This window comes from Trichosurus vulpecula, chromosome 8 (genome assembly GCF_011100635.1).
Source record: "Trichosurus vulpecula isolate mTriVul1 chromosome 8, mTriVul1.pri, whole genome shotgun sequence".
In the NCBI taxonomy this organism is placed as follows: Eukaryota; Metazoa; Chordata; class Mammalia; order Diprotodontia; family Phalangeridae; genus Trichosurus; species Trichosurus vulpecula.
This window is the reverse complement of record NC_050580.1, coordinates 246,551,575-246,560,453: the sequence shown is the minus strand read 5'-3', so window position 1 is coordinate 246,560,453 and position 8,879 is coordinate 246,551,575. Positions and strand designations below refer to the sequence as shown.

Below are 8,879 nucleotides of genomic sequence, written 5' to 3'. Positions count from 1 at the left end.
TATGGTTGAAAGAATAGAAATCTGGCCTTGGGGTGAAAGGAACCTGGTTTCAAATCCTGCTTCTGCTTCATCTGACAACTCTCTTAACCATTTGGTGTGCCATGTAGCTCCTCAAGTACACAGCATTGTTGCTTTTCATTCATTGGTGGAGGCAGTTCCCATCCTAAAAATTCTCCACATCAGTGGAACTATGAGTAGAAGTAAAACAATTTTTTTCAAAATATGTATGCTAATATAAACAGTTTTTAACTTGATGTTTTCAAAATTTTGTTATTTGCAGTACTAGAGGATCCAATGACTGGTGTATGCAAAAATGTTTGAATGTGTATCTATCTCTCTCTGTGTATGTGAATGTGTGTGAGTGTATATGTATGCATGTAAGGTGGAGGGATACAGGTGGGGTGTTCAGATTTCCATTAGAGAATGTTTTTCCCTTTAAAAGCCAAAAAAACACTAAATACATTCATTCTAGTTTCTTACATTTTGTACAGAAACAGAAGAACTTGTCTCTTTTTGTCTGTGAATCTACTAACACATCTTTTTTTAATTAAAAAAGCACAACTTTAATCTGCCTCTTCTAAAATTATTATGCTGAGAATAGCACTGCAATTACCAATATTGTGCAACACAAATAAAATGTAAAAAAACATTTTGTCAAAATAAATATGCAAATTAAAATGTGGCTCTATGATATTTATGGTTTTTATCAAGATCATTTATTCTTATATGCTCTTAAAAATTCTGCGTTGGGTCTCTTTATCATAAGCATGATTTAGTAAAATCATTAGTTTGTTAACTTTTGTAATAATAAAAACACAGTCTCTGTTTCCTAATTTACTTTTTAAAAAATATCTCTTGTTCAAAGTCGTGTTCTTTGGCCTGCTGATCAGAGACTAAGGTGACCTAAAGATGGCTAAGAAAATTTAGAAATATGGAGAGAAGTATCCCTCTAAGAACATTTGAGGTATGAGTTTTTAACCATTTTTTGTGTCACTGATCCTTTTGACACCTGAGTGAAGTCTAGCTACTACCTAGAATAATATTTTTAGATGCATAGAATAAAATATATATGATTCCAAAGGAAATTAATTACACTGAAATACAGTTACCAAAAAAAATGTTTAAGTTCATAGACCTTGATTTAAGGAGCCTTACTTTAGAGAGGAGGGAAGGAATGGCAGAAAGCAATAGTAATCACATCATAAGAATTTGGGAGTTAAAACGGATTTTAAAAGTCATTTATCATAGTTAGTACTGGAGGGGTTTTGGAAAGCACAATGATATACTTTTGGTGGAACTGTGAATTGTTCCAAACATTCTAGAAAGCATTTTTTTTTAAATTACAATTAAGAGACTTAATGAAAAATAAATAACCTTCGACCTAAGGATCCATATACTTCAAAGGTCAATGATAAAAAAAGGAAGGGACTGTATAAAATAAAGTAACAGTATATTTTCAGGTAGCAAAGAATGGGAGTAAAATCAGTGTCCCTTGATGGGTGAATGGCTGAATAAATTGTTTTGCATGACCTTACTATTAGAATTAATTAATAGAATATTTATGCTCTTTAAGAAGAGTATGAAGAACACAGAACAGCATGTGGGCTGATACAACGTGAAATAAATAGAGTTGGGAAATCAGTAGTAGTACTAGTAGTAGTAGTAGTAGTATTCATAGTGGTAGAGTAGTCGTATTAGTGGTAGTAGTAGTAGTAGTAGTAATAGTCATAGTAGTCATCATAGTAGTAGTAGTAGTGGTAGTAGTGGTAGTAGTAGTAGTAGTAATAATCATAGTAGTCATAGTAGTAGTAGTGGTGGTTGTAGTAGTCATAGCGGTAGTAGTAGTAGGAGGAGGAGGAGGAGTAGTGGTGGTAGTAGTAGTGGTAGTAGTAGCAGTAGTAGTAGTAGTGGTAGTAGTGGTAATAGTGGTAGTAGCGGTAGTAGTAGTAGGAGGAGGAGGAGTAGGAGTAGTGCCAGTGGTAGGAGAAGAACTAGCTGACATTTATATAGAGCTTCATAATGTGCCAGGCACTGTACTAAGTGCTTTATATTTATTATCTCATTTGATCCTCACAACAGAAAAGTGCTATTATTATCCCCATTTGACAGATGAGGAAACTTAAATCAAGTGACTTGCCTATGGTCACACAGCAGATAAGTCTCTGAGGCCAGATTTGAACTCGGGTCTCCCTGACTCCAAGACGAGCATTCTATTCAATGCCCTACCAGATGACCCTATATACACTATGACTACAATAAGGCGAACAGTAAGAATAGTGCAACAAAGAAATGGTGCTTTGCACCAAAGATTATCAGGTTTGGCACTATAGAAGAGATGAAAGAATCCACTTTCTTCCTTTCTTTGTAGCTGGGTGGCATAGTGGATATAGCTCAGGGGCTGGAGTCTGGTGGGACTGAGTTCCAAACCAGCTTTATACACTTACCAGCTATGTGATACGAGGTAAGTCATTCACCTCTGTTTATATCAATTGTCTCATCTGTAAAATAGGGCTGATAACAGCACCTGTCTCCCAGGGTGGTTGTTATAAAGGACCAAGTGGGATACTATTTTTAAAAGGCTTAGTACAATACCTGGCACATCATAAGTGCTATCTGAACGTTAGCTATTAGTATTACTGATTACGGGGAAACTGCACGTGGAACATTTCACATGCGATCCAACTTGGTCAAGATATTGGTTAGTTTGAATGAACTACTTTTTTTTCTCTAAGAAATTACTTTCTGGGTATTAGAAAGGGAAGGAATATACCTGAGAATTAAATTCATACCAAAAACAAAATATCAATAAAATAGAAAAGGCAACCTAGGAGATAATTGTCCTAATCCTCAACTGAAGTTTAAATCTAGTCTTTAACATTCCCAACAAGCAATTTCCCAGACTCTCCTTGAAAAACTGCATTTAGTATGCATATATAAGTTGGAATACATGTGCATATGCACACATGTGTATATATAAACATATCATATATGTATTGCATACACACATGTTGTCTCCTTTATTTAAATGTAAATTCCATAAGAGCAGAGACATTTTCATTTTTGTATTCATATCCTCAGTGCTTAGCTCAGTATCTGGCACACAGAAGGCACTAGATAAATGTTTATACATTAATTGATTGATTGATGCAGTAAGCAGCATGAAAGTGTTCTCAATTCAGTTGAGGGAGAAGAGAACAAAGATACCAGATAAGAGATCAAATGTATTGAGGGGATAAAGCAGACTGAAGATTAGATGGGGAGAGAAGAATGACTCCTTTAAGGTGTGGCCTGCAGCAAAGCATCACCATCATGGATTTCCTCTTATAAACTATTAATCCTTGCTATTCAAGTGCTGATTTGGTTGCTTCTACATTGCAGGACTTCTCTGTAGTGCTATTTAAATTTGGGCAATATTGTAGGTTAATGAGACATCAGATCCCCCTGCACTAGTTATGACTTTAAAGATTAGCATTTCTTTGCAAATCAACATGTACGGGGAAAGAAAGGAGCAAAAGGTAGTTATTAACCCTCCAAATCAGCCCAGTTTTCCAGACTTTAGGTATTCAAATATTTTAGACTGCATGTCTCTATTTTAGCTATGGCTTATAATTTTGTGATTTATATAAAAATTATGATTGTCCATTTGTATTATTTATAAGGTGATTTCAATTTTAGCTTTTCAGGCTTTCTAGAAGTGCATTTCTATGTAAAATTTTCAATAAAAGGAAGGAGCTCCATAGCTCACTGGTTTGAGCGATTGAAAGCATGGCACTAACATTTTGCGCTTCATCCCTTTACAACATTGTCCAATGGATTTTCTGGTTGCGTGGTGTGTTTATAAAGGATTTGGTCATGAAGGATATAATAAAACATCTTTCTTGATTCTGCTTAGAACTGGAGATTTCATGCAACCTTTATCCACCAATGAATAAATGAAATGTTTAATGGCAAAGCAAACCCAATGCAGCAAATTCCAATTTATGCCAAGTGACTGCGGAATGGGGTAGTGTGGTTAATTCACTATTCAGGTTAACAAAATTAATTCATATTCTTTTGGGCTCAGAAATTACACTTAAAAATGAAACAATTCCACAGCCAATCAATCATTCAATATTCCCTTCTTAGGCACAGTTAGGCTAATTTAAAACATATCATACTTCAATTTTCTACTGAACATTTATTTATACGCCAAACTTCCTCCTCCCATTCCAACTCACCACTTTAGAGCTTAGGGTTAGCTTCCCCTATTAGAATGTATGTTCTTTGAAGCCAAGGACTTTCTTAACCTGTTTACTTTTGTATTACCGGCATTCAGCAAAGTGATTAGTACATAGTAAATGCTTGGAAATCTTTTTTTTTCATTTATTCCTTCATTTATCCAGGGTACAGATGCCTCAAAGAAAAGAAGTTTGAGAAAGGGCTGAGGAAGCCAGAGAAGTGAAAGACCAATTTCTAATGATTCACTAAAGCACCAGGTAGCAATGACAAAGCACTTCATCAGCCATGTTTTCAGTTTATGTCTGCATCAGTTAAGCTAGAGCAAAACAGGGAAGATAAAAGAGAATATTAGAGTAAATAATTGCTGAAGTACCAGGTCTACACATACACACACACACATACACACACACACACACACACATATATATGTATATACACACATACATATGCATACGCATGTATTGCATATATAATGCATTGCAATGTTAATACAATTTGAAGATCTTCCCTGCCCCTTAATGGGCCTGTGTGACCTGCTTTGAACCTGAGTCACACAGAAGCCTGAGTCACATGAGTCTGGGTCACAAGAGTTTTAATGCTGTCTGGCCCTAAAGAAGGGTATATATACTTTAAAGTTAGCCAGATGAGACTCTGGGTAGCCGTTATGAGCCCCCTAGCTTTGAAAAACACAGAGGTATTTGCTTCTGTCTCTGGTAACTATGTATGTATTGCTTTTGGTCAGACAGTTAGAAGCCCTATCTGTTGGTCTTTGCTGTTTGTAGTTGCACTGTTTATATAATTTCTGCTTGTAATTTCTGTTTATATTTTCTCTAAAGTTCAGGGTACTGACTTTTCCCCTGAACTAAGTGAATGATACATGTATGTGTGTATGTATGTATATACACACATATATATACACATACATACATATATACATATATATGTGTGTGTGTGTGTGTGTGTGTGTGTGATTAAAGTAAGATTGTTGACCCCTTTAAAGTAGCTTTCCTTTAGAAAAGCAGATCAAAGAACCTGTGCTAGCAGCCTCTTTGTGCTGGTGTTATTGGTTTTTCACCCCCACAGGAGCTGCAAGTATCATTGTTGTTACATTCACATATGCATATACACATATATGTGTGAATATATATACATATCCAAATACACACATACATGCATTATATATATATGTGTGTGTATGTATATATATGTGTGTGTGTGTGTGTGTGTGTGTGTGTGTATGTATATGTATATAATGTATGTAATTTCCTTCCAGGTAGGGAACATCACATGAATTAAGTCTTACAAGAACTTTGAAGCTCAGTTCCTGAAACAGTAAGGCAATAAACACAATATCGATGATAATCGTGAATATGCCCATGTAGTTCTATATTGCAAAGTATGAGAGACTCTCCATAAAGAAGGTAAAAGAAGTATTACTTTTATTCAGACACCAGAAAATCATATCTCATAAACAAATGTTCAGCTCTGACAGCCATTCAGCCCACTTTATCATAATAGCAAGGAACTTAACATATCACAGCCTGGAAATTTGCCATCTCAAAACCCCTCTGACCCCCTACTCGGGTCTTCCCCAAAACAAACTCACAGTACAGCTAAATTATGCTGTTCAGTTCTCGCAATCATGAGGGCAGCCATTAGCAGCCACCAGCAGCCATAACATCTTTCTCTCTCTCTGTCTCAGCATTTTCTGTAACATAACTTCCTTTTCCTCTCAGAAGCTCCTCCCACCATGTGCCTTAGGTTTCCTGTGACATAAGCAGGTCACATGGCCTATTAATGGGTCAGAAAGATCTTCAAATCTAATTGCTACTACAGTTCCCTTATCTATAAAATTATTATGTTAGATTATGTTTCCAAGGTCCTTCACGCCTCCAATAGTGCATAATGGTATGGCAAAAGACATACTCCAAAACGGGAAGTCATTTGAATGGTTTAACCTAAAAAAATTAGTTTGGACTGAAACTGTTATATTATTTCATTAGTATAGGAAAGTCATTGTTAATACTCCTCCTATGAATTGAGGTCAGCGATTACTATCCCAGTTATAGTCCTAAAGAGTCCTAAGGCACTGAGAGTCTGTTAATCAGTGAACAAACATTTATTAAAAGCTTAGAATATTCCAGGAACTGTGCTTAAGGACTTGGGAGACATATAAATGGAATAGCACAAAAGGACAATCCCTGCTTTCAGAGGCAATTCTAGTAGGGGAGACATTCTAATTTTAATTCTAATAGGGGAGACAACATGAATATAATTAGGCACATATAAGGTCTACATGGTGTAAATGGAAGGAAATCTCGGAGGGAAGCAATGGAAACATTTGATAAAAGTCTCCTATAGAAGGTGGAATTTGAGCTTAGTCTTGAAGCCAGGGACGGTAGGAGGAAGAGGTGAAAAGAGAAAACAATTCAGGCATGGGGGATGTAAGTAAGGAGGATTTTGTTATCCTTTCTGGAGTTCAGTTTCTCAGGATCCACGGCCATGGCAACAACTAGTTTCCTGGTTTTAGATAATAATTCTCACAATAGCCCCAAGGATCCTAGGTAGTGATTCGTAGAATCATAGTTATAGACAGTCATAAGACTGTCATAAGTTGTATTATTTCCTTCAGGAAACTTTCTGATCCCTCGGTTGAAAACTCTTTTTGTCCTCAAACCTCATTTTCCTTTGGCCTTCCTTTTGTACTTTTCATGATTTCAGTTATCATCTCCATGCACATAATTGTCAAAAATATATATCCAATCCCAATCTCTACACCAAGCACCAGGCACATCTGCAACCACTCAAATATCTCTCTAGTATCTAAAACTCAACTTTCTCTTTTCCCTTAGAGCCAAATTCCTCTACTCCAAACTTTCTCATCTTCCTCATCCCCAAAGTGCAAAGTTTTAAAGATATCTGTAATTCTTCCCTCTTCCTCCTTCATCCAATCAGTTGACCACACTGTTGATTCTATCTCCCTAATATTTTTGCACTGTACCAACAGTGTTTTGTACCCAGCTCAAACTTGCTCAAGAACATATAGTTACATCTTCAGTGTGAGCATTTACACCCGGGAAATCAGTAAAAACTACAAATCACGGCTCCATTTATTTGTTCATTCACTCATTTACGTATTTATCTATTTACTTAATTGTTGTTGATCATCTCAACTTAAGAAAATGATGGGAGATAAGAGGAAGTGACCTTCTCTAGGACCAGCCCTTTTCTGCAAGACAGCCCCTCTCCAGGGACTCCTGGAACCTCTCCTCTTATCTACTTGTCTTCCCCAGTCTCTCAGCCTCCATAGCCCTCCCTTCAGTGAGTGGCACCCTCTACCTCTGCCTCTGCCACTCTGTTTGTCTCACCCCGCTGATCTCTGTATCTGGATTTCCAAGCATAAATGTTTCTGTAAGCCATTTTTTTATCGGCTTGTCATCAGACCTGCCCCACCCCAAATAGGAAGCTCTTCAGCAATGTTCTTCCTGTTCTTAATGCTGACTCTTCTGTGGGTCATTGCCAATGCAGATAGGAGTGAGGATGAGATTATTGGTGGTCAAACATATATTTCCCACTCCTAGCCCTGGCAGGCTGTGCTGTTCGTCAATCAGAATGTACACTGTGGGGGTGTCCTTAGTTCCAACTGCTGGGTCCTCACAGCAGCTCACTGTACCCACTGGAAACTTCCAGTGGTCTTGTGAAAACACAGTATCAAACACCTAGAGCCTTATCAACAATCGGTCAGGGAGGAGCACTGGGTTCCCTACCTGGAGTACAACTCCAGGACCACCAACAATGACCTCATGATGCTCTACATGGAGGAGCCAGTGAGGCTGACCCGCCAAGTTCAACCCATTCAGCTGGCAAAAGACTGTGTCAATCCTGGCACAACCTGCCTGGTGTCTGGCTGGGGTACTGTGTCCAGTCCTTTTGCCAGATATCCTAGAATCCTCCAGTGCCTGAAGATCAATATCATATCCGAGGAAAAATACAAAAATGCTTACTGCAAAGCCATCACTCCCAGCATGGTCTGTGCTGGCAATGAGGAAGGTAGGAAGGACTTGTGCCAGGGTGACTGGAGGCCCCTTGGTGTTCAATGGGGCCTTTCAGGGCCCAATGTTTGGGGCATGGAATACTGTAGCCTGCCCAGGCACCCAGGTGTTTATACCAACCTGTGCCATTACTGGACCTGGATCCTAAATGACATGCAGAAGAATTGACAACCTCCCCCCACAGCCCCAGGAGGATTGCCCATTCCTGCCCTCAGGGACAGGTGGCCTGGAACTACAGCCCTACACCCTACAAAGGAATCTCCCCCTCACCCAAGGACAGGACTCGACCATCCTGACTTCCCAACCATGACCTCTGGAGGACCCAGGTTTCCTAGACCCATCTCTCATCTGGATTTGGATGCACAGAAAGGGAATCAAAAAGATTTAGAGCTGGAAAGGACTTTCGATCCTGAAATAGCAGGTCTGGAAAAGAACCTCAAATTTTTACAAATGGGGAAACTGAGGGTAAAAGTAACCTCCTAATGTCATATAGCTAGCATGGAACAATTCAAGGCTAGTGTTCTCTCCCTGATCCTGGGGTCTGTAGTCAGATCTATCCTCAACCTCCCAGGCCCCCTAGCCCCTGCCATGAATCCACTGCCCTGCTCA

At 38.4% G+C, this 8,879-nt stretch overlaps 1 pseudogene; it reads left to right on the top strand.

Moving 5' to 3' along the window:
- Positions 1-7,664: 7,664 nt before the first annotated feature.
- LOC118827984 lies at positions 7,665-8,438 on the top strand (annotated as a pseudogene).
- The last annotated feature ends 441 nt before the right edge of the window (positions 8,439-8,879 follow it).